The sequence below is a fragment of the Patella vulgata genome, chromosome 5 (genome assembly GCF_932274485.2).
Source record: "Patella vulgata chromosome 5, xgPatVulg1.2, whole genome shotgun sequence".
NCBI classification, from domain to species: Eukaryota; Metazoa; Mollusca; class Gastropoda; family Patellidae; genus Patella; species Patella vulgata.
In genome coordinates, this window is record NC_065883.2 from 27,087,529 (window position 1) to 27,115,089 (window position 27,561).

Here is a 27,561-nt window from a genome sequence, read left to right on the forward strand (position 1 = left end):
TGAAGGCGGGTCTGTCTGGATATTACCATTGAAAATCCCATGTTTGTACATGATACAGTGATTTTGCTGGGTATTCCTGCAAGAACTTATTTGTAATATTTCTGAAAAAACCTTTTTTACAGGTGTATTGTTCATTTTTTTTTTTACAATTTGTAATAATAAAGGTATTCGTCATGTGTTTTTTTTAAAGCTCACGACATCTATAGTTAGCGGGTATTTCAGCGAGTTTTGTTTTGGAAATCCAAAACTTACTACATCCATCAAAGACATTTCGAGAACATTCTCTTAATTGGGAATTCCTCCAAAAATCATATAAATATAAGGATTGCTTTCAGAAAGCTCAGTTGCTTTAAGTTAAATTCTTCGACAACAACACATTATAAAAACTACAACATGGGTTACGATCCTTATAAAAAAGTAAGTGTGCTATCATTAATAATGAATTTGATATGAATGACTATTTTGTAATGTTTGCCTAAAATACCATGTTTAAATTTACTATTGTTAGGGTAGTCATATTTCTAATGTCTTTCTTATGTCGTGATATATTATATTGTGTGTTTTTCTTCTCTTTTTTCCTTTTATTTATAAAACGTATTTTTCTTCAAAGCGAGGTAAATCCTGAACGCTGATTACGGATCGACGCTAGACGTAATACATGCTTATTATAAAACTGAATGATTGTTTTTATTTTAGTGTAAATGTGATTGATTGCAAATACATTTTTTGTACTTGGATAAGCTGTAAAATCTTTTATTCTATAATCAAACCTGTTTGACTAAATACAAGTTTTTTTAAAATACATTTTTTTTACAGGAGGTCCCGGCTAACTCGGGATGTTTTCCGGGAGATGTCCAAGTTGAAACGAAACTTGACGGAAAGAAATGTATACGTAATTTACAAGTCGGAGAGGAGGTTAAGGTTATGTTCGAGGATGGGAATATCGGATTTTCTGAAGTATGGACAATGGCCCATAAAGACACAGAGTCCACGGCCTGTTATCTACATATTCAAACCGAAACAAAGAAACTGACCATTAGCCATCTTCATTTCATACCTGTTACAGATCAAAATAATTCCACGGTTGTTTATAAAATGGCTAAAGACGTAGAGGTATGTAGTGATTTTTATAAACAAATTTTATGTTCATATATTTTGTCTCTTTTAAAAAGAAAATAAATTTATATAATATAGCGAGCACAAGCAGTGTAGATCCCATTTTAAACTTGCATGACTCTTGAATTGAATATTTAAACGTCTCTATAACAGCAATTGTGGGCATATTTGTCTCTGATTTTGCACACAGTAAAATAATCGATAATATTCTAGGTAGTCAAATGAGAGAGAGAGAGAGAGAGAGAGAGCGAGAGAGAGAGAGAGAGAGAGAGAGGTTTAACGTCCACTCGACACAATTTTAATTGGTTCAATTTTATTTTAATACTTCACTTGCGTGTAGGGATCTTTAGCAGTGGGAGGAAACCGAAGGACCCGGAGAAAACCCACGATATTGGACAGGCGACCCTACTCCTTGTCACGTACAACCGGGGAATCGAAAGTTAAATTAGTACTTTATTGTCGCGGACAAACTGGCAATTTCCACCGTAGGTCTATTTCTGTATTTGTTATTCTCGCACACTGAACTATGGGATCCTGAGTAAATTAATTAATATTTTTTATTTTAGGTAGGAGACCACCTTATTACGGTTAATAAAGAAAGTAGAACGACCGAAACCGTAATGAAGATCGAAGAGGTGGAGTCAACGGGAATATTCGCCCCGTTCACTATTAATGGGTTTATACTCGTTAACGGTGTTCACACATCAGTGTATGCGGAAGTGGATCCAGATTTAGCGCATTCTGCCCTGGCACCTTTCCGAGAAAAATACTACATCACACCAAATGATGAAATGGAAGACTTCCTCAAACCAAACGAAAATGGCGTACCAGCGATCTTTGCAGAGGCTTTTATAATGTTGAAGCAGTTAGTACCCTCGTATTAAAAATTTTTCATTCTGCCAATAAAATATATTTTTTTTAAAATCAAAATTTGTTATATTTCATCCGACAGTTAAGTCCCCTGTTGTCTTAGTGACCGAAACATTGTAATGCTCTAAAGGTCAGATAAACTACTGTTAAATTAAATGTTGTCGTCCTAGTCCCGGGATGGATATTTTGCCGCTCTGGTAAAGAAATGAAATGAAATGAAATGGGGTTTAACGTCCTACTGTTCTGCTCCTATACTGGGCTAATGAAGACGGCATACGCCATACAGTGTGCTATGAGGGCAATTTTGATTTTGTCCGGGCAGCGGCACTATCGCCTACTCTTATATCGAATTCCAACTGCCAAGGGATCTTTTACGTGCATTCCAATGTATACACGAGACCTCGGTTTTTCGTATCATCCGAAGGACTAGACAGCTGTCCTTGTCAGGCCCTCTGTTCTGCACCACTGACAAGGGGGAAACCACGTCGGAAAATCCAGATGAACTTTCTCGGCCAATGCAGGGATCGAACACCCGACCTCCTAGCGAGCCAGCGTCTTAACCACCTAGCCACCGTGGCTCCCCCTCTGGTAAAGAGAAATGAAATGAAATGAAATGGGGTTCAACGTCCTACTGTTCTGCTCCTAAACTGGGCTAATGAAGACGGGCATACACCATACAGTGTGCTATGAGGGAAATTTTACCCGGGCAGCGGCGCTACGGCCTACTCTTATATCGAATTCCAACTGCCAAGGGATCTTTTACGTGCACGCCAATGTGTACACGGGACCTCGGTTTTTCGTCCCATCCGAACGACTATAGACAGCTGTCCGTGTCAGGCCCTCCGTCCTGCATCACTGACAAGGGGTCTGGTAAAGAGAAAGGGGGTGGGGTCGGGTTGGAAGGTCAATAGGGCGGTAGGGTGTGTGTGTATGTGTGAAAAATCCGGTGGGTTGGGGATAAGCCAAGCTTAAAGAATTATACAATTGGTGGGATTATCGGTGCTTGGGTATAGCGATAAATTAGGATCTTATCGCAAACTACATATTATGATCATTAAAAGCTTGTAGTTCCACTAGAATGTTCCGTATAATTCCAAACGTTGATGATAATGTTTAAAGGGGGTTTAAACCTAGGGAATACAAGTATCCGTGCTGTGTATCCGCCAATCCATGCTATGTATCCGCCAAGTCAGATTCGGGTGGCCTAATTCTACTAAGACGATGATCATTGTGGTTTGTATGGAAAGGCCCAAAGAACATTTCCCGGCTTATATAACCATTTAAAACACCCAAAGCAATGCCAAAAATGTTTATGTATACTGGAACATTCGACAAAATGAAATAATTACGTCAGCTAGTATTTCATATATAATTTCCGTGGTTGGTTCTGGACAGAGTTTCCTCGCTACTCTTCTTTGAATTCCAACTACAATGTGTTCACGCCACTGTGTACATCGTTGGGTCGTACTATCCGAACAACTAGACAGTCATTCCTTGTCATCTCCACAGACACCACCAATGACTAGTGAGAAGCGGTTTGAAAAGAGCCAACGGTTCTTCACGGTTAACACCAGAATTCGAACCCGGGACATTCAGGCTGAGAGGCTAGAGTCTCTGTAGGTGACCAGTAGGTGGCGGCGTCTGGTAATTACGATATTCAAAAAAAGATTAACGCTAACACATTCAATGGACCATAAACAAGTTTGTAAAATGATTTCGTTGGGTTTTTTTTTGCTAGACTGGTAGAATTTCTAAATAATATTATATCTGAAATATTACAATTATTTACGAGTGATTGGTTAAGTCGGATCTTCGTTCAACTCGGATAAAATCGTTTGGACCCTTTGATCCTGCACATTTTTATTATTAAATTTCTTCGCGTAAGTCGGATTCCCAAGTCGGATCTTCGCTGAACTCGAATTAAAATTCGATTGTAATTAGGCTAGGTAAAGCAATAATTGACTGAAGTTTCTCAGCTTTTCAACGATTTTCCCCACCCCAGCTTACCTAAATTTCGTTTCGTCTTATATGGCCGAGCCACGTAAATCCGTACGCCACCCCACATCTAGTCCTCAATGGCGTCCGCCAAAGTCGTTAAGCAGAACAGGACGCATAACAGCATGTTGTGTTGCACATACTGACTCTCAGTGCCGGACTGATGGGCCGAAGGCAATCCTGTCAGGTCATTGAACAAGGCCCACACAAGTACGCGCCGTAGTCGCGTCACGCCACCCCACATCTAGACCTCAATGGCGTCCGCCAAAGTCGTTTAGCAGAACAGGACGCATAACAGCATGTTGTGTTGCACATACTGACTCTCAGTGCCGGACTGGTGGGCCGAAGGCACACCTGTCAGGTCACTGACCAAGGCCCACACAAGTACGCGCCGTAGTCACGTCACGACCGCGGCGAAGGCGCGCGGGCGTCTGAGAGGGGTCTGGGGGGGGGATGTCTCTCGCCAGGAAAATTTTGAAAATTGACATCCGCAAACCCATTTTTCAAACATTTCTGACCAAAGCACTCTTGTAGTACATTTCTTTTTTTGTGTAGTTTGTCAGTCATTTTTTTTCCTATCTTTTCTTTCTCCTGTCCTGTGTCCTGTCCTCCACTTCCTTTTCTTTCCCCCCCCTCTCCTTTCTTTCTCTTTTCTTTTTTCTTTTTTCTTTCTCTTTTTTCTTTTTTCTTTATGGGCTTAGGCCCACTTTTTTTTAATGAGCTTAGGCCCACCTGTCACAGACAGGTGGACAGGTGGGCCCAGTCCGGCACTGCTGACTCTAGCGAGGTAAGCAAGGTCTTCTGTTCTCACTTTAATGTTCTTTTACATTCCATTGTCTATAGGATGAAATTCTATAGTATTCTGGGGGGTTGGATGGCTGAATGGTTAGCGTGCGCGCGCTGTATCATAAAGTCTGTCATTGAGTCGACTGGCGTGGTTTCGAATCCCCGGTTGTACGTGACAAGGAGTAGGGTCGCCTGTCCAACCTCGTGGGTTTTCTCCGGGTCCTCCGGTTTCCTCCCACTGCTAAAGACCCCTACGCGCAAGCGAATTGTTGAAATAAAGTTAAACCATATGTTAGTCCCGAAATGACCTAGTTTGTGTCGAGTGGACGTTAAACCCCATTTCTCTCTCTCTCTCTCTCTATAGTATTCTACAGAATTTTGGGGGCCTGTAGGAAATAATGGCCCCAAATATTCTGTAGTGCAAATCCATAATTTTTCCTACAGATTTATGCTAAAATTTATAAAAGAAAAATAAAGTATTCTATAGTGTTTTATGATGTAAATTCTATAGTTATCTTTTTGTCTTTAATCAAGTTTTGTGAACAGACTGCACAGTTGTCCCACTGTATCCATTTTCTTGTTAATACTAACTTCTATGGAGTTGTTATACATGTACATTCAATTTAAAAATTTAAAATTCAGTCAATGAACAAACAGTTTTCTCTTGGATCAACTTTAATCAATCCGTTAGCTAACGGATAATGAAATTGACTTTCCAGCAACAGAAATTTAACGGACCGTTAACAAACCACACGTTAGCAAGATAACGATCAGTTAGAGTTTGACGGGTCGTTAAAATAACTTAGTTTTGAGCAACCGGCCCAGGTGGTTAACTGCTTGATTCTTATTAAAACTGGGGCCTGTTTCACGAAGTTTTAACTACAATAAAATACAAATTTTAGTAATTTGTTTGGATAATATTAGATTGATTTTAGTGCTTAGCCAATCAAAATTGAAGTATCTAATAAAATTTGGATTTTATCTTCAGTTAAAATTTCGTGAAACAGGGCCCAGGTTCTTAAAAGAAACCTTAACAGTAGAAATTCGAATAAAAGTAGGCGGATACATGTCAGTCTCCAAATAATAAAAAAAATATTCTGTTAAAAGGCACAAACCCCGATTCCATTCCATAAAAAGAAAGGGTATAGGACCCATTACCGATTTCGATATAGACACGTCTACACCAATTCTTTAAATTACCGAATAGACTTTACAGGGAAATTCATTTTTATATATTTTCTCAAAATGTTATCTATTTTAAATAAATGAAAATAAATTTGACCAACAAATATAATAGGTCCCATTATACAATTATTTCATATTGCCCATCTTTTAACGTTATCAAAATAACGAACGTGCGCAAGTGTATAGTGATGTGACGTCACAATAGATATTCAGTGTGTCGCCTTGATAAGGTCAACAGCGCCATCAACTTGTGGATTTTTATTTTAATAAAAATAATAGATCTACCCCAACCCAGCAACGTGAGTATTTATTTTAATAATTTAGTATCTAATCATATGTAAAGCTGTAAGACCGCGGAAAGCTAATTAAATTAGGTCTGTTACTGTAAGATATTGACTCATATTATTATTAGTAGTAGGCCTATTACTGAATAATGGTACATTCAACAATAATTCCTGTCGTGTAAATATTTGCTTGTGTTTTTGTATAGGTCATTTTAAAATAAATTCATCAGCATATTATTCTTTTTTTAATCTTTTTTTTAAATATATTAAAGAACCGTAAGTGAAACTGATGTTTGATCGTATGCCGTATGGTAGAGCTTTTTAATAACCATGTCCGCATGTCGTATTAGCTTGATAACGTTGAGAGAATACTCTTCGAAACGTCGCCCAAATAAATAAGTAGCTGATTTTCCATAAGTATGTGTTTTTGTGTATTGCATGTGTTTCATGTTGAATGTTGATATTTTCTTTCGCGTTTTGAATTGGCCTATTTCTAATAAATTCATCAGCTACTTTTTTTTATATGAAATATACAATCATAGTACATAAAGAAATAAGACACCCTTTTCCTAAACATTGAACAATGGAAATATTTTACTCACATGTTATTTTTATAAAATCGCCATTGGCTGATTATAAATTGATTTGACAGTAGTGTTCAACCTTTCGAGTCCGAAATGTCACCTGCTTGAGACCGAAACATCAAGGCCATAGTTCGAAATGTAGCGGGACCGAAATATCATGTAATCTATGCAACTGGGGTGATATGTCCATGTGTCATTTCGCCGTGTAAATTTCTAGTTGAAAACGTTTAATCACCCCATTGATTATTGTATAGATTTGAAACATGTTATATTGTAATCTTTATTGATATAACTTTAATTGAATTATGTAATCTATTTTATAGATGGCGTCAGTTCTACATGATTTGGAGACTGGTTGTGGTGACCATACAGAAATAGTCACCGAAGAAACCCCCCAAGAAACCATTAGCAAAGGTGACCATATTACGTTCAGTTCCATTCATACTTTCTACAGTTATAATCTTTCTATTCATTCTTATTAAATACAAATGGTGTATTTTTTTAATTTCAGAGAATCTCCTGGACTGCAGAATTCGGGAACTCGAATTATCTATTAAAAATAAAGGTAGGAAAATGAATTACGCCAACTTTCATTTATTAGTGTAAAATATATTTAAATATAAGTTCAAGAACAAATGTATTTCAGTTTTGTTTCGATAATATATAAGAGAGATGGAGGGAGAGAGAGAGAGAGAGAGAGAGAGAGGGGGGGCGGGCGTAAAGTCCATATACTAAGTCATTTCGGGACTCCGTGTACACCATAGAGCCGCTCCCGGGCCAAATTACCCCCATAGCACACTGCATGGCGTATGCCCGTCTTCATTATCCCAGTCGGAGCACAGCTGCACAGTAGGATGTTAAACCCTATTTCATTTCATTTGTCCATAATTCGCTTGAGCTTGGGGGCCCCGGAGTAAGCTAACGAAACCCATGAGGTTGGACAAGCTACCCCACTCCTTGCCACGTTCAGGTGTCGAATCGAAACCACATCACTTGACTAAATGACAGACCTTATGATCTAACGCGCGCACATTAAGCCATTTGACCATCCACTATAACAGGCTGTTTTTATAGGTATATCTTTTCGCTACAACAATTAATTTTAGCTTTTAATTTATATGTTAATAATTGTATGCACCACTTTAAGAATTAGCAGCAACGCAAGCGAAAGAAGAGGAAAAGGTTGAAGAAAATGAAGAGGCGAAAGAAGAGGAAGAAGTGAAGGATGAGGAGAAAGAACAAAGGAAAGTAGAAGATGGAGATGTGGATGAAGAGTCATCCCAACTGGGTAATAAAACATAATATCATAATACATACAAATAATCTATAGGCTACGCGAACCAACATTTACAATGGCAAGATAAGAATCCGATATTTCCTGACTGACACCACATCATGTCACAGGTTTTCGTGCGAGTCGTACTTTGATATTTCAACTATGCAGGGTAAATACTGACAATGGAGGTTCCGTAACTTGAAAAATTTGTTATGATGGGCCGTCCCGTTAATTATCAGAAAATTTAAACATTAATTATACAATTATATATATGCGATTACATTGCTGCTGTGTTTGTTATGTAATGTAAGTGTACATTTTTTGTAATCATCAATCAGACTTAATACGTTTTTGTCACGTGTTATATTTTTAAGAAATGGGGGATTTCTAGGAATCCGTTGATTTTTTCCCTAGTAATTAATGACAAAATTGCTATTTTATACAGAAACTTCAGCAGAGGATGATATCAGATCTACAACTGAACATGATAGAGATACACCTGGTAAAATTATTATTAAACGATGTATAAGTCAAATTTATGTCACAAACATCGATACAAATGATTTGCTAACTTATAAAAATGTCTGCTGGAACCCACCCCAATAATTACACTAACAGATAAGACAGATCAAATAAAATAACATAAATTGTCTATACAAATGAATGGACATTCTCGGTATTCTCAGTGGTATCGTACCGTTTTACTCCACTAACTTCTCATCCACGGGGTAGGCATATACTCAAATTATCCGCCCTTGATACGTCTGCTATTTTTATCGATCAATCTAGTGAACAATTTGACTTCGTGAAAATTTCGCGGATGGATCCTGAATGTTAGTTGTTAGTACAGAAATGTTTGGGAAACTGCACTTGAGGTATTAGTTAAGACTTCGTTTAAAATAAGCCGACTCATACGTATAAAAACCGCACTAAGAGGCCCAGGACTGTACAAAACAGTGGACGCTTACGACTGGCCTCGGATCCATTCGCGTGATCTGATATGTCCGTGGTTTTGTCTTGTGTAATTGTATGTGCCCCCCCCCCCTGAACTTACCATTAGAAATGTAAGACCTTTATATCATATAAAACCAGAAAAAGTCATACCGCAGATCTAACAGTTTTCTCACCGTCAATTAAACGTTATATATAAATTAAATCAATTTTCTTATCAAAGAGAGAGAGAGAGAGAGAGAGAGAGAGTCAAGGGGATACGTCGATTCAACACAAACTAAGTCATTTTGGGATTGCGTGTACACCGTAGCGCCGCTCCCGGGCCCAACTGCCCCCACGATAGCACATTGCATGGCGTATGCCCGTCTTCATTATCCCAGTCGGAGCAGAACAGTAGGATGTTAAACCCTATTCATTTCATTTCTGTCCATAATTCGCTTGAGCTTGGGGGCCCCGGAGTAAGCTAACGAAACCCATGAGGTTGGACAAGCTACCCCACTCCTTGCCACGTTCAGGTGTCGAATCGAAACCACATCACTTGACTAAATGACAGACCTTATGATCTAACGCGCACACATTAAGCCATTCGACAATCCACTATAACAGGCTGTTTTTATAGGTATATCTTTTCGCTACAACAATTAATTTTAGCTTTTTATTTATATATGTTAATAATTGTATGCACCACTTTAAGAATTAGCAGCAACGGAAGCGAACGAAGAGAAAAGGGTTGAAGAAAATGAAGAGGTGAAAGAAGAGGAAGAAGTGAAGGATGAGGAGAAAAAACAAAGGAAAGTAGAAGATGGAGATGTGGATGAAGAGTCATCCCAACTGGGTAATAAAACATTATATCATAATACATACAAATAATCTGTAGGCTTCGCGAACCAACATTGATTTACAATGGCAAGATAAGAATCCGATATTTCCTGACTGACACCACATCATGTCACAGGTTTTCGTGTGAGTCGTACTTTGATGTTTCAACTATGCAGGGGAAATACTGACAATGGAGGTTCCGTAACTGGAAAAATTTGTTATGATGGGCCGTCCCGTTAATTATCAGAATATTTAAACATTAATTATACAATTATATATATGTGATTACATTGCAACTGGGAGCCACGGTGGCTAGGTGGTTAAGACGCTGGCTCGCTAGCCTGGAGGTCGGGTGTTCGATCCCTACATTGGCCGAGAAAGTTCATCTGGATTTTCCGACGTGGTTTCCACTTGTCAGTGATGCAGAACGGAGGGCCTGTCAAGGACAGTTGTGTAGTCCTTCGGATGAGAAGAAAAACCGAGGGCCCGTGTATACATTGGAATGTACGTAAAAGATCCCTTGGCAGTTGATATTCGATATAAGAGTAGGCGATAGTGCCTCTGCCCGGGCAAAATTTCCCTCATGGCACACTGTATGGCGTATGCCCGTCTTGATTAGCCCAGTATAGGCGCAGAACAGTAGGACGTTAAACCCCATTTCATTTCATTTCATTTCATTTACATTGTAACTGTGTTTGTTTGTTATGTAATGTAAGTGTACATTTTTTGTAATCATCAATCAGACTTAATAAGTTTTTGTCACGTGTTATATTTTTAAGAAATGGGGGGAATTTCTAGGAAGCCGTTGATTTTTTTCCTAGTAATTAATGACAAAATTGCTATATTATACAGAAACTTCAGCAGAGGATGATATCAGATCTACAACTGAACATGATAGAGATACACCTGGTAAAATTCTATTTGTAAAAGTAAACCACACCCACAATTATTAGTAAACGATGTATAAGTCAAATTTATGTCACAAACATCGATACAAATGATTTGCTAACTTATAAAAATGTCTGCTGGAATCCACCCCAATAATTACACTAACAGATAAGACAGATCGAATAAGATAACATAAATTGTCTATACAAATGAATGGACATTCTCGGTATTCTCAGTGGTATTGTACCGTTTTACTCCACTAACTTCTCATCCACGGGGTAGGCATATACTCAAATTTTCCGCCCTTGATAATGTCTGCTATGCCGACTTATAGGTATAAAAACCTCACTACAGGTCCAGAACGGTACAGCACAGTGGACGCTTACGACTGGCCCCCGGATCCATTCGCTTGATCAGATATCTCCGTGGTGTTGTCTTGTGTAATTGTATGTGGTGCCCCCCTCCCTGAACTTACCATTAGAAATGTAAGACCTTTATATCATATAAAACCAGCAAAAGTCATACTGCAGATCTAACATTATACATAAATTAAATCAATTTTCTTATAGATAAAGAGTTCAGTAAATTCGACAGATTTTTAATGGTAAGTTTCTTTTGTTACATTTAGAGCCAAACAACAATTAACACTTTAAACAGTGAAGTAATTTATTCAAACAGAATCACTTCTTAGCGGTTAAAACTGGGAAATACGAATATCAGTACCGAGACATTGTTAACATGAATTCAGCTGAACAGAATGTTATCATGCACCCCCCCCCCCCCTTTGCGCAAAAAAAAAAATCATAGTGTCCTATCCTGATAATATATCGCCCACATATCGTTTGTGTTGGTACAAGCGAGAACCTGAATAGAAAAGTATCAAAATGGTCTCTCCCGACTTAAAATCCATGCCAAAATTGTTTGTCAAAGTAAAAATGCAATGTTATTTAATTTCAGGCGATCGGTCTAAAACAAAACGTTACGTACACCCGTGTGAAACGTTTTAAACCAAAAACAGGTAAATTTGTTATTCTAAATCTCTACAATAATGTGCCATGTTTTATTTCGTTTTCCTACATAATTGCATAATGTCTTGATGAAACTTGATACGTCGTCAGAGTATTAAAGGTTCTGCTGATAATGCTAATTGAATTGTTTAGCATGACTCAATGTTTTACGGAAAACTCGGAAGAAAAAAAATCGTCCTGTGCCAAAAACTCGGAAAAAATAATTCAGAGTTTTCGGATTTTTTTCCGAGTTATCCAAATTTTCGTTTTTTTGCATAGTGTAAAAACGAAAACTCGGAATTTTTGTTCTTTTTATTTAATCTTCTGTTTATATCTAAAGGGATTGGGTGGTCGATTGGTCTAACGCGTGCGCTTTAGATTACAAAGACTGTTATAGGGTTTCGATTCCAAGCTTGTATGTGACAAGGAATGTCCTTAGACATTCGTCCACCATATTCCATTTGATATAAAACACAAATTTATATGGAAAGCAATCACTGGCTTTATTTTACACTACGTTTCAACAAGTTCCTCTTGTCGTTCTCAAGTAAGTAATGACAGTGTAATGGCAAGAAATCAAATTATATACAACAAGGTAACAAAAAACAATAACTAATATGAAACCATCAAAGGGCTAAAAAAGTACAATAATAACATTACCAAATAAACATAGAGGATATTGATTAAACAATTAATTAAAAATTACTATGTGAATCCATCACAGGGCTGACAAACAGAGTCGTAACAACAATATGAACATCAAAGATATTGATTAAGGATTAATTAATTAAGATTTGAATCCATCCAAGGGGTAATAAACAGAGCAGTAATAACATTATAAAATGGACATGAAAGTTATTAATTAAGGATTAATTAAGATATCATAACTCCTTGGGAGAAAAAATCCCTCGTCTCTATTTAGTTCAGGTTTAAATCTCTTGATTTGGATGGCTTCTTGTAGTTTTCTGGATTTCTTATTATGAAGATGTTTGTTTAATACTTGGACTCCAGAGTAGTTGACTTGGTTGCGTTTGTTCAGATTCAGGTGTTCATAAACAGCGGAATTGTTGTCTGTGCTTCTCGATTGATGTTGTTTCAACCTCTTAACTAGTGGGCATTTAGTTTCACCGATGTATTTCTTGGAACAAGAACACGTAATTTGATACACACAGCCCTTGGGTTGTTTACCTGTTGAGGATTCCGTCTTTCCATTAGCACCAAGGATATCTTTTATGGTTTTACCTGTTTTGAAGAAGACTTTGATACCGGCTTCCTTGAGGATCCTTCTTATCTTGTAAGATATATTTCCTTGGAATGGTACTGAAATGGCTATCGGGAGATCTTCTTTAGGGGGTCGGGCATTGTTTCTGTTGTTGATGGTTGATGTAATGATTTTCTCAACGAGCTCACTGGGGTACTGATTTAGATTAATAAAGACATTCTTAATATGGTTTAACTCCTCTTTTAGGTGGTCATCATTGCAAATGTTGAGGGCCCGGTGGGTGAGGGTGGCGATGATCCCCTTTTTTGTTTCGAGTGGGTGGTTGGAATGAAAATTTAGGTATTGGTCTGTCTGTGTGGGTTTCCTATAGACACTGGTTTTAATGTTTCCATCTTCTCTCTTCACCAGCACATCTAGAAAGGGTATAGCTGCGTTAACTTCCTTTTCCATCGTGAACTTAATTCTTGGGTGTTGCTTGTTCAAGTGTTCAAGTAAAGAATTTGGATCATCCGATGCTTTAATCATTACAAAAGTGTCGTCGACTTTTCTGTACTAGCATACGGGTTGGATAGGTGATGTTTTAAGAGCATTAACTTCAAACGATGTCATGTAAATTTCTGTTAAAAGTGGAGACAGTGGTGAGCCTATTGGTAGACCATATACCTGTTCGTATACATCATCACCCCATGTGAAGTAGGTTGACTCTACACATTCCTTAACTAATGCTATTATACTATCAGTTGTAAGTTTGGTATCTAATTTGGTGGATGAATGATTGATTCTCTCTCTTAGAATGGTAAGCATCTCATCTCTTGGGACATTTGTGAAAAGATCAACTACATCATAGGAAACTAATTGGCCCGGGTTTGTAATATTTCTAATTTTGTCGCAAAATTCTTTTGAGTTGCTGATAAACGAGCTGGCTGATTTCCCTAACGGTGATAACAAATTGGTGAGAAACTGGGCTAAATTATAGAAAACGGAATCACTTGAGCAGACGAGCAGACGGGCTTTCATTGGCGTTTTGTGGATCTTCATCGTAGCTCTAGAGTAGGGAGGCTGTGAGTGAATTGGACGTAATTGGTACAACTGCTGAGAATAGATTTGGTTAAGCTGGTTTAATTCTTTGAGGTGTTCATGCAGTTTCTTTTCCAGTGTGGCTGTAGGATCCTTCCTCAGTTTCCTGTGCGTCTTCGTGTCAGATAGCACCCTGGCGACTGTGTCTTTATATTCTGTGGTATCCATTAAGACCGTTGCCTTCCCTTTATCAGCCTGACAATGGTTTAGAAAAATGCTTAAAATTACGGAAATGAACAGAATTAAAGATATTCATAACAAAACACAAGGTACATGTATATATGGACATAACTACTTCTCTGTTATTTAATAACGACGTTTCGTAACACTTACAGGTTACTTAACTTGAAAACATGATCTGTTGAAACGCCGTTATTAAATAACAGAGACTTAGTTATATCCATATCCTGTGTTGTGTTTTGTTACGGAAAGATGGCCGTACTTCTAGATGTCATTTAATGATCATAATTGGATTATCAAAAAAGTATCTTTTATATAATATAATTTAGTTAAAGTAGTAATTGGTCAATGTCTGAATTGATTTCTCATTAATCTTTTAAGTATTTTAACTGTTTGGGTATATCACGTAATCATAGTTAATACACGTTCTTGCTATATCGATATCATCTTTTGTATTTAAACATCTGTTTCTGATGTGCAATTCAACAGTTCTTATCAAATATTATTTTATATTATTTTAATCCTAATCTTGTATCTATTCTACTCTAACTTTAGTCTGGTGACCGACTCGCCCTAGCCATATTTATCTCGTTATTGTGGCCGTTAGTCAGTTTTGTACACTCTTTTATTAAAAGTACAATTTATTTATTCCGAGTTATCGTCATTAGTGTTGGAATAAGCTACAACCCCCAGAGAACAACAGTACTTCGGCACTACTTATATAAAGATTATACGTAAATGTACAGTGATGTATTGTACTGTTATTTATATATATTGCAGAAAAAACAAGCAGAAGAAGAAATATTTTAAAGATGTTTATCTGTGGCACCAAGAACGAGGATTAATCTTTATTTATTTATTTATTTATTTATTTATTTATAAGATGCAGTCATTGTTAAAGTTCAGTTAAAGAGGAAACACCTACTAAAATATATTCATTGGGTTCAATTTAAACTATGTGGATAGACACAGAACAATTTTCATGTTCAACCATTACACTATACTAATTATACTTATTTAAGTCAACTATGCGGATAGAGACAGATCTATTTACATGTTACATGTTAGATCTGCTCATTTATTCAAATGGAGATTAAGTTTATCATTTTATTTGAGCGTTACTTCCAGGTTAATATCTTATTTCCGATAAATTATACTTTTTATAGACCCACATTGACATGTGGTCGTATATTGTTGTCGCCCCAGTCCGCCCGTCCGTCCGTACGTCTGTACGTCGGTCGGTCCAGCGTCCACAATTGCTTAAGGTCATATATTGATTTTCAACGATTCCGATAATTACTGCCAGCATGCTTTAGAGACAATAGTTATCATCTGATTGAATTTATATTTATACACCGTGTTTACGCCAGTATATAATCGTTTCAATTGACTTTAGATTGATACACAGAGTTTAAAGTCTTGCGACGAACAAGTATATTGATTTTCAATGATTTTTGATAACTTGAACAGTTAAATCCATGATATTAAATATTTTGTATACTAAACGTTTGTATGGACCAAACAAATTCTAATGATTTTATGATAATTACTAAATGAATTGTTACTTTTAATCAGGTTTTCTAATTTCAAACATTAAAATATACTGATTATGTTCAAGTCAAACTATGTGGATAGAGACAGATCTATTTACATGTTAAACTTGAACATATTCATATATTATTACAATAAATCTCTAGTTTGATAATATGAATAGAGATAGATCTACTCATTTATTGAAATAGAGATTAATGTCTTATTTCCGATAAATTATAGTTTATTTCTAATTTCAAACATTACAATATACTGATTATGTTCAAGTCAAACTATGTGGATACAGACAGATCTATCGACATGTTAAACTTGAACATATTCATATATTATTACAATAAATCTCTAGTTTGATAACATGAATAGAGATAGATCTATTCATTTATTGAAATAGAGATTAATATCTATTTCCGATAAATATAATTTTGTTCTAATTTCAAACATTACAATATACTGATTATGTTCAAGTCAAACTATGTGGATACAGACAGATCTATTTACATGTTAAACTTGAACATATTCATATATTATTACAATAAATCTCTAGTTTGATAATATGAATAGAGATAGATCTATTCATTTATTGAAATAGAGATTAATATCTTATATCCGATAAATTATAGTTTATTTCTAATTTTAAACATTACAATATACTGATTATGTTCAAGTCAAACTATGTGGATAGAGACAGATCTATCGACATGTTAAATTGAACATATTCATATATTATTACAATAAATCTCTAGTTTGATAATATGAATAGAGATAGATCTATTCATTTATTGAAATACAGATTAATATCTTATTTCCGATAAATTATAATTTTTCTAATTTCAAACATTACAATATTCTGATTATGTTCAAGCCATAAATATAACTCTTGTTGACTGTACGGACGATTTAGCTGCCGTGGGCGTGTGTTTCGTTGCCTGGCAACCTATCTTTTAAAATTTCAAACATTACAATATACTGAATATGTTCAAGTCAAAACTATGTGGATAGAGACAATCTATTTACATGTTAAACTTGAACATATTCATATATTATTACAAGAAATCTCCAGTTTGATAATATGAATAGAGATACGCGTGTAGATTTATTTATTTATTCAATTAGACATCAAGTTTGCCGTTTTATTCGCGCCTTAATTAGATTTTGAATTAAATGTCTAATTTCCGTTAGAATATACTTTTTTAGTAATTCCAAAACATTTTCCGAATAACATCTGTTAAATTAATGCTAACGTACCTTGTGGGCCATTTTAAGTTTGTTTAAATTTCTGCTGATTTCAGGTCGTCATCTCAATCCTTCTGTAAACTTTGGATATTCTTGATTTGTATTCTCTAACATCGATGTCAAATAATTATTAAACTTACAAGATTTGTTATTAATCATCTAAATTACTATCTGTCTGAGTGTCTTACTCTCTTTATTGTGTTTAATCACAATGATAAAATAAAAAGTTGTATTGGTCTTTCATCATGTTGCACTTCGCTTAATTGTGTTTAATCAAAATAAAAATAAAATCTTTTGGGGGTCGTTTATCATGTTTCCTCTTTAAAAATTAGGTTTGCATATAGTATCTATTTTAATAATTTGTTCCAAATTTATATTATATTATATGTTTAATACTCTAAAGAAAATTTGTTTATGGATCGCTGCTATAAAATATAGTATCACTTTTATTTAAATTTTAAGAACAACTAAGTAATATTATTGATCGTAATTATATATCAAATAATGGAACAATGACTGCATCTTATAATTAACTATTTGTCTTAAATCTATTCCTCTTTTACACTTTAAATACATGTCTTTAATAATAGTATATAATATGTCATTGGTGAAATATGAAAACCCTAACTTCTTATTCAATTTAAACATTTTTTTTTTCTTGTCAAAATACACATTTAGTTTATTTATATTTATGTATACCATATTATTGATTTATCTATTATACACAAATTGCAATACATATTTTAAAATGCAATGTATACGTTCTTATTATTTGATTCTATACTCGAATGAATTATTGTCACGATTGTCAGTCAATCTGTATTTATTTATTTAGGAATGATTTTCATCACTACCTCAATATTAATTCAACATGAAGCACAAACTAGAACGAATCACGAGCATTAACCCGTAGCGTGCAAAGGTTTGTTGATGTCGGGGGCCAATCCCTTAATAGTATATACCCGAGACTCAAACAGGGCTTTATACGTACTCACTCAGAAATGAGAGACGGGGGATTTTATAATTATGTAAAAGTTTACAAAACTTAATTTCAATTTCAGTCTAAGATACATGAGCCATGTGCCATGTGCCATCACATAATTAATCAGTGCCGTTATACGTAGCCCAATTATATTTGACTCAAGGGGAGCGGCACTGACGCTTGTTCACTAACATTGAGGTCATGTGTTCGATCCCAGTCATTTCCAGGAGGGGAGTCTGACAAGGAACAGCGTCTAGTCAATGAGACGGCGACCAAGACCACGACCAAGACAACGAACGCGGCGACCACATTCGATTGCTTAACACCTATTTCAATGAAGTTGTTATTATACTGATTGCGATCGCGAACGCCGCCGAATTTTTGTTCAACGTATTGTTCAACAGCTGACTCGAGACTGCTTCGCGACCACTTTCTTCTATGCATTTCTGTGCGTATCGTTGCTGTCAGTACGAACGGAAAATCGCAGAGGTCACGGTTCCAGGCAGTTATCACCAATTTTGCAAAGCAGAAAGCTGGGAAGAAACTTATAATATAAGATATCTTATATGTTCATCCTCCTGTATTTGATGATTTTAAAGCATCAGACTGACATTTGCAGGCAACCGTGATGATTTCATGAAAGCTTTGCCAGAAAATATCGTATGTATTGAATAATAAGCCTCGTTTAGTATGTTTATCAGGTGAGGTTGTTTTAAGACAATCAAGATGCCAACCTTGTTTTTCGTCCGATTTTGGCGCCGAAATTGTCTATTAGTAGTTAGGGTGGGGATCGAAGCCCCCACAGAAAACCGACAAGTTCAGGCAGACGACCCAACGCCTGGTCCATAACTGAAACGAAACGGAGATTAACGTTCCAATTGTCTGCTCCATCCGGGCTAATGATGAAGGGTATAACTTTCTTGACAGTTGGAATTCGAAATAAGAAGAGGGTAAAACTTCCAAAGAAGCACACTGCATGGTGTATGCCTGTCATCATTAGCCTGTAAAGAGTTTAAAAGTAGGACGTTAAATCCAATTTCATTTCATATCTCAATGTTCTTTACATCCATATTATTTCAATTCTCCGTATTTTAATTATGCAGAATAACAGGTATTATCCTGGCCATTAACGTAAATTCTAGTGTTAAAAATCTGTGGTAGAAAATCTTGAGTTGATAGTCTAAAGTAGAAAGTCGAAAGATAGTTAAAAGTTGGCAATTATAGGACGAAATTATGTCAATGTAAGTAGAATAAAAAGCTTTATTTTTCTTATAGATAGGATTTTCTCTTTTACTTTTAGATTTCTACTTTGTACTATATATCACATTTTGAAACTGATATCCCTTGATATTATGTCTAATGTCTATGAAGGCCATATTCAAACAACCGAGATAACCAAATTTAGGGACAAGTAATGCCTTTTTATACCTTGCTCCTTTCGCAACCCTTTACTTTTTCTGTGTTCCAAAGTAAAAAAAAATATGTGCATTTTTGAGGTGGAAACGGTCTTGTTAGAAAGTATAATGATCCTATAGAAAGGTAGATGTAGGCAACTGCAATGTCAGTAGAATTTTGATAGTTTGACTTCATTTGGAACAATCTAAAAAACTAGGGAGAATTTCCGAAGGGGTTGTGATATCAGAAACGTAATGCCGTGACATGATGGGGATAAAACGAACGCTGTGTTTGTATGTAGAATCAGGGCCAGTGAGGACCCTCAGGAAAGTCAACTGGTCGATGAGGAAATATACATGAACATGGTCTCTAACATTATTTTGGTGTATATCTGGGGTAACTGGGGGAAATTTTGCCGAAACACAGAAACTGAGATTGAACACAACATCTTCATGATCAGATGTATACTATTTTGACAGGAAATAAATTTTAAGCAAGCAAACAAGTGGGAAAACAAAACCCGTGATCATCAAACGCCAAAATACCAAAAAGAAAATGATCGGATACCACACAGCCTACTTAGAGCGATCGATAATTCTGACGTCAGACTGTCCCAAAATTGACACGGTACACACGATAAGAGTAAATGTTCAAATTCGTCTCTGGTCGTTAAAACATCGGTCATTCGTGAGGGCATCTTAAACCATCGTATGACCTCCTGTGGAGTTTCTCAGAATCAGGTAGCAACTTCTTGAGCGCTAGCAAAATCTTTGGCATGCCAAAAGATTGCCGAAAGACCTTGCGAGGGTTCGTTTTCGTGTTGAATTCGTGTGTCCATTTTGTCCGGCAGTGTCTGTCCGATTTTCACAAAATTCGAACCCAACCGTCATTATGGTGTAACGGTGATACATTTAAACGTTTTTTTCTAAATCGAATATATATTGAAAACTCGCTATAAACACGACTTTCGTAAACTCAGGGGCCAAAATCCAGGAAGAAATGGTCTTATATGCACGAATATCGACTGGAATCGACATCTTTGGGTTATAAACATACATTTCAAGTTTCATCATAATCGGATAAAAAACATTGTGACCTCTGAAGTGTCCACAAGCTAAAACGTGATTTTTCGTACAATCATGGGTCATAATCTATAATAGTATCGAAAAGAACCAAGATCTTTGGGCGATAACCCTATATTTCAAGTTTCGTCAAAAATTGTGACCTGTAGAGTGTCCACAAACAAATTGTGGACGCATAAGAATGGCCAATAGCACCGATGATCAGACGAAGATAACGCGATTTCACAAGATGCCCTCACGATGGCCTTATGAAGGGCAAAATGGACACACAAATTCAAAAAGAAAACGAACCTTTGCAAAGCCTTCCGTAAATTTTTTGGCATGCGCCAAAGAAGTTTTTGCCAGCCCCCAAGAAGTTGCTGCCCGTGTCTGGGAAACTACACAAGAGGTCATACGATGGTTTAAGATGCCCTCACGAATGGCCCGATGTTTTTACAATCACAGCGGAATTTGAACATTTACGCTATCATGTGTCAATTTCGGGACAGTGTGACGTCTGCATTACCGCGTGCATAATCACTGGCAGGACAGCGCAACACTGGCGAGCTTACCATGTTTGTAGAGTTTTACGGGCCCGTGATACTCTGACGGTGACGAGAACCTCAAACCGGTGGCTTATACCCACGTCACTAGGTACCTGCATTCAGAAAAGTTACCGGAAAAATTCAAGTTTACGAGCAAGTAACATTGTATTTTTTTTATTTTTTATTAATTTTTACCAACAACTGTTTTATAAAACATTACTCGGCACACTCGTTTACGCCTGCTTAGTGCATTTTGTCGTTTGTGAATTAGCCTTTACTAATTACTCCCACATTGTGTTTTAGGATAGGTTTTTATTTGTTCATTATATAATGGCATCCGAAACATTAGGGTACGACTCGTGTACTGATTATAAAATGTTAATTTTGTCCTAAATATTGGATCTTATAGTTTCACGGCAAGATTACAACATCAATATTGATTGAAATTAATCATTATTGAATTCTAATTCGTGTTTTTAATTTCGAATATTATGGAAAATATTGAGTTAAAGATTTAGCTCCTTTAATAAAGTGTTGTGGCTAAACAGGGGCAACATATAAAATATATAATATTTTAAGCCAGATAAACGCCCGCGCATAATAATGCCAAAACTTTGAAACGCATCGATCAAACCAGCTGCAGTAACCCATATGCCAGCCAAAGATGATAAAAAGTACGTACATTAGAAGGTTGAACGAAGTAGAAAATCAAAAGTAATTACAATATCCTATATATTTTAGTAACCAAACCTTGACCGAACGACGGGTTATTCACTTGGAGTAAGAGTGTGTCATGTAACAAGCGTTTAACAATAATTTATTGAGCATTTTCGTTTATTTGCGAATCAATTAAAGGGGGATAACTCTTAACAAGCACATGCTACGACAAATCTATCTCCTAGAAAAAAGAGTTGACGACCGTTCAATCTTGCATGCAGCGAATAACTACGGTACGGTTAGAACGAGAATGCAAGAAGCTTTAGACAAATTGTCGAAATGGTCTAATGACTGGGGATTTCGAATATCTGAAAGTAAAACAGAAGGCATGCTTTTCTGTAGGGACCATAGGGAAGTTTCGTCTATGAAACTGGAATTGAACAATATCGGAATTGAATTTAAAGATCAGGCAAAGCTTCTAGAGGTAACCTTTGATCGTAAAATGACTTTTATATCTCATATTAAAAATATTGTTAAACGAGGACAGAATGTTCTGAACGTAATGAGATGCCTGGAGAGCATATAAGACGACTTTGCTAATGATATATAAGTCCATGATAAGATCAATATGTGACTATGGTTGTGTTGCTTTTGCGAGTGCAAATAAAACAGCTCTTGCTAAACTAGATAGTTTACAATATCAGGCAATACAGATAGCAACGAAAGTCTCATTTGACACTAAAAGGGAAAGTCTATTGCAGGAAGTAGGTGATATGTCACTCGAATTGAGGCGAAATGAACTGGCTTCGGGAAAGCTGTCCAACATTTAAGTGTACAAAAACATCAAGGAAAAAATTCAAAAGGAATGTCAAATCAGATCCTCAGCCGTTCGGTCATAGAGCAAATGATCTATTAAAAGACCTAAGATTAGATCACTATCAGATTACTGACAGGGTATTTTCGTATCATGCCCTATGGACAACTATGACATAAGCCTAGATAACGTTGTCAAGAAAAAAGAAAATCCACAACACGCTCTTGAACGAAAAATGGTCATCGCATGTGGAAATATACACGGACGGGTCTCACGATCCAAACACTACCAAAACTGCATTAGGTGTAGTCATTGCCGAATTTAATATTAATATATCAAAAAGGCTACCAGATGGATGTTCTATCTATACAGCAGAATTAAAGGTAATATCCATAGCTCTTGAGTGACTCGTGTCATCCACCGTTCAAAGAGCAGTCATTGTGTCAGATTCCCTTAGCAGCATAAAGTCAATAATACATGACAAAAAACACCTAGACCAGACATTGTTCATAATATTTGAGCAAGTGTTTATTCCCTCCGAAACAAAAATAAACCCGTAGAATTTACATGGATACCATCCCATGTTGGCATAGCAGGCAATGAGTCGCAGACTCAAATACTTAAAATATAGCGTTCAGGAATTTAATAGCATCGTCAAAACTAAAATTAAATCAGAATGGAAAATTGGGTTGGCCGGAGCAAATACTTTTAGATTCAATTTAAACAACGATCTGGTTGTAAAGACGGAGATCATTCACCCATTGCGCAAAATGTGTGGCTTAATCACAAGATTAAGAACTAAGGATTTAAATATCGACCATAAATTTAACCAAGTGAAGTGCGAATGTGGCCACAATTTGACCGTTAATCATGTCATCATTGCGTGCAATAAGTTGGAAGAGAAAAGACTCCCTGTACGAAGTTTAATGGAAGATGCCAAACTTCAATATACCCTCCAAAATGTACCCCCCCCCCCTCGGAATATGTCATATAAAATTTATGAAGCTATCCCAAAATTCATAGCAGAATCAGTAATTAACTTTTAAGTTAGATGCGTTAAAAGAGCACTAGTCAAGAAAAGATAACTGGTTGTGTAGAGCAGGATGGCCCCTAAGCCACCTGGATGCTTTAATAATATCAGAATAATTTAACGTTAAGATAGGGAACTACATATCTAGTTACAAAGGAAGGAACTAGTGTTGTATGGCAGTTCAGTCTACTGCATGATTTAATAAAATAATATACTAGGGAAAAATAATGACAAAATAAAGGAACCGTCACCTACACAACCATTATTAACAATGACAGTGCACATCAGTCAATTTTAACATGGAGATCATTTACTTGAACGTAGAGAAAGATTGTTGCTGGAAGCCCCGTTAACTTGCCGTTAAATTTAACGGAAGTGTTGGGCTCCGTTATCTATTTAACGATGGCATTAGTTTGCTGTTGCAAAAATTCATAGATTACCAGTGTAATTTTCTATGGAACATTCTAGAGGGTTGGTCGATGGGGGGCTATTTCATTTTCTATAGGATGAAATTCTATAGACTTTTGGGGGCCTGTAGGAAATAATGTCCCCAAATATTCTGAATTGCAAATCCTATAATTTAATTTTTCCTACAGATTTATGCTAAAATTTCTAAAAGAAAAAATAAAATATTCTATAGTGTTTTCTGTAGTAAATTCTACAGTTATCTTTTGTCTTTAATCATGTTTTGTGAACAGACTGCAGAGTTGTCCCACTGTCTTCATTTTCTATGAAGTTGTTATACTGTACATTCAATTTAAAAATTTAAAATTCAGTCAATGAACAGTCTTCTCTTGGATTAACTGTAATCAATCCGTTAGCTAACGCATAATAAAATTGACTTTCCAGCAACTGAAATTTAACCGACCGTTAACAAACGACACGTTAGCAAGACTCTAATGGATCGTAGCAATAAATTTAATGTCGGTATTTTCGACAAAACGGACAAATTTGGATTTGAAGTAGTAAAATACCCGTCAATCTATAGTAACATACCAGATACCACGCTATATAGTGTTTTCTATTCACAGGCATTACGATTTTTGACAATATGTAACAATAAAGAACTATTTCTCTCCCGAATAAAATCTCTTTACTTTAAATGCACTGCCAAGGGCGCTACACAATTACGCATTTTAAAAGAAATTTCAAAACTTCCATTTCTTCAACATACCAAGTTTGACATTTCTTGTAAGTATATAACCGACTACATACTGGATAATGATCCAATTTAAATTTTATTTTAGATTTTCTGTAATTACCAAACCCTGTCTGAATTACCTCCCTTAATTTTATGTCTTTATAAATACACTTACATAGTACGATTTCTTCAACATACCTGTTTTGCATAAGGGCGATAATCCAGATAAAATAACGTTAAAAGCTTAAAAACCATAAGTTCTAGCGACCAATCGGGATTATTAAGTTATGTAATTGTATAATATATAATATATTAATATAATACCCCACACAAGAAATGCAAAACAGGTAATACAAGATATTTTCTTTATAAAATTATGGTCATTAGCATTTTTCGGGCAATACATATTTTATCGCGGCTTTTATAATTTACACTAAAATATGCTGGCTTTTTTTTTTGATTATTTAACATTTTAAGAAAAGAAAATCAAAATGTCAACGGTAGATAATCCATCGGCTTCGATACAGTTGGGTTAAAAAGAGGCTCATTTAATGGGTTGATCGAAGATAAAAGGTGACGCCGGCTTGTGTTGATTGTATGATGAGGATGATGAACGTTGACAAAATTTCAGTTAATCGTATCTTTGTAAATACTGAACGGAACGGAACTAATATTGGACTCAAAGTTCTTTTAGAGATTCAACTTCCACAATATTGTAGTTTGCAAGGGATTAAAAAAACAGCAAATGATATATAAAATATTTTATTTTACAGTATGATGATGACGACTGGTGTTGTGGGTTGAATTGTTTTCCAGCAGATGCCAAGGTAGAAACAAAGACACAAACCAAATACGTAAAAGACTTGGAAGTCGGGGACCAAGTAAAAGTTTTTTTAGAAGATGGAACCATTGACTTCTCAGAGGTATGGGTAATAGCCCATGACGATCCCAGTTCAACTGCTACGTATTTAATATTATCTACAAGCACACATACATTACCTATCAGTCATCACCATTTCGTTCCCGTTACTAATGAAAAAAAATCTACATGTAACTTTGAATATAAGATGGCAGCAGAGATAAAGGTGTGTAATTATATTATTTCTATACGAATGACGTGTTATTTTATTGTTCTGGCCCTGAACCCGCAGGGAGAGGGAGGTGGGTTGAGATACCTTGTTCATGGTTTGAATTTTGAAGAGTGATATTTTCTTTATTTTTATTTTTGAATGTTAATTTATTATTTTGATTTTAGGTAGGAGACTACCTTTGGACAACAATTGGTGGAGAGAACCAACCCACTACAGAGATGGTTATAAATATAGAGAAAGTAGAAAGAAGGGAGTGTTTGCACCTTTCACTAAAAATGGCTGCATCCTTGTAAACGGTGTCCAAGCCTCAGTTTATGCAGAGGTGAAACCAGCCTTGGCTCACCCTGCTCTAGCTGGCCTTAGAGAAAAATATGACGTCACACCAAAAGCCGAAATGAAGGCATTTCTTGAACCAAACGAAAACGGCGTGCCTAAGGTTTTTGATGAGGCTTTCAAAATGTTGCGGCAGTTAATGCCGCCATATTAAGCACAATACGCTTTAGAGGTTTTCCATTGTTTAAAAATTAAATTTTCCGAAAGCTAGATCATCTTTGCAAAAATTATATCTGTAACTTAAATTATGTCTATTATTATTCGTTGTTAGTTTTAAATAACACAGAAATATATATGGTTAGATGAAAAATAGAACTGTATTGAACTTTTCATACTCAATTTTCTTTTACCTTAATTCTAAAACAATAGACAATATATTCTCAATCTGATTAAAATACAGTTCTAAATTTCGTTTTTTAATTTCCATTTTGATCTGACTGGTTTGCAATAGAGGTCACGTTAGGGGTCACTTGGGTGAACTTTGACTAAATGACTGTTTATATCTTGACATAGATGTTTCGCATAATTTAGTGCATCAAAACAGACCAATTCAGTGAATACGTAAATACACAATACGTCACTTGGTTAATCCGGCGCTGAAAGTGTTATCCAAAATCGCACGGGAGGTTATTTCTGATTAAGATTAAAGACAGAATTGAACATCCACTTTCTTCAAATTAGTTGCTTTTAGTTGACCTTAGTTGTTAAACGTGTTACTTATAAATAAAATATCTTAACTTTCGACTTTAGTTACTTTTTGTTACTTCGAAATCTCTCCTCACTGATCGGGGTTAATTAACTATAATCACTCCCTTGAGTCCATCTATTGTTCATTACAATAGGGTGATGGTTGTGGAGTGGGGGTGCTGGGTTGTTGCGGCGGCCGTGTGGACTAATGCAAGGTGTGTCGTTGAGGCCAGTGACATGGCTGTGGTTTCACGCTTGTACGTGACAAAGAGTAGGGTCGGTTGCCTAACCACGTGGGTTTTCTCCGAGTCCTCTAGTGCAATGGAATAGTAATACCGAAATGACCTAGCAAGGACAAAATCGGGATTCGTAAACAACCGACAGGAGACAGTCAAGATTACACATTGGAGAAAATTTTAGTTTCCAATATCCAAAGTGAATATAGATTTCAAGTTACGTCTTTTTTATAAGTGCTTTAGTAATTAATACATAAATTTTAATAGACATTTCATTATCATTAAACTTGACCGGGTGTTCGATCCCTGCATTGGCCGAGAAAGTTCCCCCTTGTCAGTGATGCAGGACGGAGGGCGTGACAAGGACAGCTGTCTAGTCATTCGGATGAGGCGAAATACCGAGGTCCCGTGTACACATTGGCGTGCACGTAAAAAATATCTTGACAGTTGAAAATGAAATGAAATGGGGTTTAACGTCCTACTCTTCTGCACCTAACCTGGGCTAATTGAAGACGGGCATACGCCATACAGTGTGCTATGAGGGAAATTTTGCCCGGGCAGCGGC

At 36.1% G+C, this 27,561-nt stretch overlaps 2 long non-coding RNA genes across 2 annotated transcripts; both read left to right on the forward strand.

The window, feature by feature from the left end:
• Positions 1 to 263: 263 nt before the first annotated feature.
• Positions 264 to 2,046, forward strand: LOC126822489 (uncharacterized). The gene is made up of 3 exons (XR_007680841.2): positions 264 to 417; positions 817 to 1,113; positions 1,683 to 2,046. It is a non-coding gene; the product is annotated as an uncharacterized LOC126822489 (long non-coding RNA).
• A 19,905-nt stretch (positions 2,047 to 21,951) lies between these two features.
• On the forward strand, positions 21,952 to 26,815 carry LOC126822493 (uncharacterized). The gene is made up of 3 exons (XR_007680846.1): positions 21,952 to 22,148; positions 25,423 to 25,734; positions 25,905 to 26,815. It is a non-coding gene; the product is annotated as an uncharacterized LOC126822493 (long non-coding RNA).
• Positions 26,816 to 27,561: the final 746 nt, after the last annotated feature.